Source organism: Anabrus simplex, chromosome 1 (assembly GCF_040414725.1).
Source record: "Anabrus simplex isolate iqAnaSimp1 chromosome 1, ASM4041472v1, whole genome shotgun sequence".
Classification (NCBI taxonomy): domain Eukaryota; kingdom Metazoa; phylum Arthropoda; class Insecta; order Orthoptera; family Tettigoniidae; genus Anabrus; species Anabrus simplex.
Window position 1 is genome coordinate 1,090,158,207 of NC_090265.1, and position 4,851 is coordinate 1,090,163,057.

Sequence of the window (4,851 nt, forward strand, 5' to 3'; positions counted from 1 at the left end):
TGGTTGTTTAACCAAGAAGTCTTTGAGTCGTGCGGTTAGAGGTACATCCCAGTCTATTCTAGCTGACCAAATCTGACCAAAAATTTGCAGGTGAAAATTATGGTGCCTAAACGTCCTATAGGATAATATACCTGTATAGAAGCAATCGTCCTCAACACACTCCTTTTGGTTACAGTGTTGCCCGGTTTAAGCTGGATATCAAACAATTATTTTTCATTCATGGTGTTAAAGAAACTCTTAACCTTTTCGTAGTTTCCTTGTTGAAATTCAATGGGACATTTATGTCGACATCTTCTGGAGGGATATTTTGTAATAATACGGGGTTATTGGACGTCTACTTCCTTGGATGAAATACACCGCTCCTCACCATTCCTGTTAAATATCTCTGTAATCTTATTTAAGACATTCGTTCCAGAAATGTTCAATAACATAAAAATCATTGTCGACTATCCTGACCGATTCAGGGTAGTTCAACGATTCATCTTCAGTCAGTCTCCTTAGGCATCCTGTAGTTAAGAATGACGCCGATGCTGTTCCGTTCGTAAAGGTGTTCAATTCATACTCTTGGACGCGTTTCTTTCGATTACTTCTCCACACTATTCGTTGGAAGTACCGGTGTCCAGGATGTATCCAAATTTGCCTATACATTTTCTCAATGTCAGCCATAACTGCAATTTTGTGCAGTCGGAATCTTTAAATTATTGAGTACAAATCATCCTGGAGAGTTGCTTCAATCAGTAATAAATCATTCAATGAAACTTCATTGTCGTTCCGTTCTCGGATATTAAAAACTACCCTTAAATTATTCGTTGAACGGATCTCCTTTAAGATACCATGGTGTTGTGCGTAGAGTGGAAGGGATGTGTCATCAGGAAGTAATTCATCATTCTTGTCGACTATTGACATATGACCCAGCACTTCATATTGTTGCAAGAACTCCTGATACCTTTCCTTCATTTCTGGCTCGTAGTTTATTTTTCGTTCCAATCTCATAAACTTGAATTTCGCGTTGTCAAAGGACGTCCCTAATGATTGATGATTCTGTTTCGATGATAGTCTAACTTCATACTGACCATTCAGTGGAAGTGTATGTGCTGTAGGAAGTGGGTTTCACAAGATTTCTCTTCCTGAGTAAGTGTTATACCTGAAATATCTTCCACAGGCCAGAATCGCTCCATGAGTTGATGTACTATGTCTGTCTGTACGAAGTGAGCATGATTTTACGTTTGCTACCGTGAACATATGACATGGATTTTCCCAGAAAGTATGTAGCCTAATTGTGTGTTCTGGAGGACTGGTAATCCCTTACGTTCAAACTTTCCTTCTAACAGTGAGGCGGACATCAGCAGGCTTGCTGAAATCTTCAGCAGCAAGTCTTACACCAGGAGGTGTTCATTCAGAAATGTCATTGTGTACAGTAGGCTTATGATTAGTAACTTGTGGTAGAACCAAACATGTTATTTTAGTTTGTTAGCTTTAGTTGTGGAGCTTAATTCCCATTGAACAGTGTGAGTGACTGTTGATGTTAGATTGTTAATACACTCCTCGCCCTCATATACACTGACTGACAGAGCAAATGCAACACCAAGAAGGAGTGGTCAGAACTTTATGCCAATTGCAGGGTAGACTGACGTCACTGAGGTATGCTCATGATGTGAAATGCGCCGCTGTGCTGCGCACGTAGCGAACGATAAATGGGACACGGCGTTGGCGAATGGCCCACTTCGTACCGTGATTTCTCAGCCGACAGTCATTGTAGAACGTGTTGTCGTGTGCCACAGGACACGTGTATAGCTAAGAATGCCAGGCCGCCGTCAACGGAGGCATTTCCAGCAGACAGACGACTTTACGAGGGGTATGGTGATCGGGCTGAGAAGGGCAGGTTGGTCGCTTCGTCAAATCGCAGCCGATACCCATAGGGATGTGTCCACGGTGCAGCGCCTGTGGCGAAGATGGTTGGCGCAGGGACATGTGGCACGTGCGACGGGTCCAGGCGCAGCCCGAGTGACGTCAGCACGCGAGGATCGGCGCATCCGCCGCCAAGCGGTGGCAGCCCCGCACGCCACGTCAACCGCCATTCTTCAGCATGTGCAAGACACCCTGGCTGTTCCAATATCGACCAGAACAATTTCCCGTCCATTGGTTGAAGGAGGCCTGCACTCCCGGCGTCCGCTCAGAAGACTACCATTGACTCCACAGCATAGACGTGCACGCCTGGCATGGTGCCGGCTAGAGCGACTTGGATGAGGGAATGGCAGAACGTCGTGTTCTCCGATGAGTCACGCTTCTGTTCTGTCAGTGATAGTCACCGCAGACGAGTGTGGCGTCGGCGTGGAGAAAGGTCAAATCCGGCAGTAACTGTGGAGCGCCCTACTGTTAGACAACGCGGCATCATGGTTTGGGGCGCTATTGCGTATGATTCTACGTCACCTCTAGTGCGTATTCAAGGCACGTTAAATGCCCACCGCTACGTGCAGCGGCCGGTGGCACTCCCGTACCTTCATGGGCTGCCCAATGCTCTGTTTCAGCAGGATAATGCCCGCCCACACACTGCTCGCATCTCCCAACAGGCTCTACGAGGTGTACAGATGCTTCCGTGGCCAGCGTACTCTCCGGATCTCTCACCAATCGAACACGTGTGGGATCTCATTGGACGCCGTTTGCAAACTCTGCCCCAGCCTCGTACGGACGACCAACTGTGGCAAATGGTTGACAGAGAATGGAGAACCATCCCTCAGGACACCATCCGCACTCTTATTGATTCTGTACCTCGACGTGTTTCTGCGTGCATCGCCGCTCGCGGTGGTCCTACATCCTACTGAGTCGATGCCGTGCGCATTGTGTAACCTGCATATCGGTTTGAAATAAACATCAATTACTCGTCCGTGCCGTCTCTGTTTTTTCCCCAACTTTCATCCCTTTCGAACCACTCCTTCTTGGTGTTGCATTTGCTCTGTCAGTCAGTGTATTTTACTATTATTTGATTCCTTGTCTGACGATGAGTTAAACCTAACCTTCTAACAAGGCCTTCTGTGACGAAATTAGATTGCGAACTACTGTCAGGAAGAATCCGTTATGATTACTGATGTCCGTGTTGTCTTTGATCTTACCTGTTACTACAACACGGTATGCTGAGTTTCTCCTTAAATGTATGATATGCACCCCTTATATTATTGTCCACTTGGAGTGATTCCTGACTGCGATGTAATAAAGAGTGGTGCCACTTGCCGCATACTCTACTTCTGCTGGGTCTGCATTGTTTAACCATATGTTCATTTATAAGACAATTTATACATAAGTTATGGCGTTTAACCGTTCCGAACCAGATGCTGTTAGGTTCAGAGGGCTAGGGAGTCTTTCATTTTCACGCCCTTCTTTGGCCGATGCGTTCATTGTTCGAAGTGTCAGTTTCTTTCCATTTTTTTTCTCTCTGGTTAGTGTTATATAGAGGATGGTTGCCTTCTTGTATTTCCTCTTAAAACAATAATCACCACGAGGACCACCGTTTCATATCTGGCAGCAGTCTGTGAGGCTTTAAATTCTGGACACTGGTAGACAGCGTGGTAATTATTGCATAGAGCACATTGACCCTTGACACTAACTGGCTCCTGGCAAGACTTGCCTTGTTATTGTCATACTTCTAGTCTTTAACTCTGATCTTGCCTTGTGCGCTTTCTAAAGTATTGTATTTATGTTCTAAAAATGAGTACAGTTGGTGCAAAGTTGATAACTGCCTACCTAAAATGTGAAGCTCCCACTCCTTTCTTCAGCTACTCAGCCTTTGCAATAAAACATACATGATAATTGCATCCCAGCTATCTGTATCCTGCTTCGTAGATTTTAGCGTCTTGTAACATCTGCGAAATGTCGCACTTGACTTATGCTCTCATTTAACATGGAAGGTAGTATCATATTGTCAACGAGTGTATTTATAATTAGTCTATCATTCTCGTACCGAATCTCCCAACCAACAATTCTCAAGCTATATCAAAGCCTTCTTCACTTAATTGAATGTGCTGAATAACACTCCCAGCATCTCCCTTAATAGCTCCTTGCAAACAATGGAGTACTGAATATTAGGAATATTTGTATTGTTACCAACAAGAGACATATAAGTTTCCTTAAATGTGACCCATTCTTGAAACTGTCCAACTTAACCGTTACTAACGAATCCGAACTACCGCGCTGGTTACATTCGGTTATTTTCGTTGAAGAGTGAAAGTAGCTAACGGCATTGCAATACTCTTCCATTTGAATCCATTCAGTTTCATCAGTAAGACAGATTCCAATTCATCTTGAGCCTCTAGCAAGTTTTATGTAACTTTTCATTGATCAGGTTAGGGGTTATTCGCGTAACTAGAAATGCTCTACTCTGGTAAATGCAGATTTTGTAGCTGTCCGAAGTCGAACAAGTTGCTTAATATTATCTTCAAACATGTTAAATTTCAAATAAATGGTTTTTCTTGGAGGCTGGTCATTTTAGAACATATTTAGGAAATTGGACCTTTCGTTCGTGGTCAACGTTTCGACGTCATATTCGTTAACGATTATTTCATAAAAACGTGTACGTTTATTGCCACTGTCATAATGTACCAGTCTGTACGTTGTCATGCATTACTCTGGCGAACTGTATAAAACCGATTAGTACGGATCCGGCACTTGCAGGACCAACATGAAGCTAACATCTTGAATTTATTGAACTGAATAACAGCAAAGGATACAAGTACTAACCTACATACAAAAATATAACAATACCAACACAGAAATATAAAATGTCCTTCATGAACACCCCAAGTGAAAGTTAGCTGAATGCACAATTTTAACCACATACCAGCCAGCCCTCCTGGAATT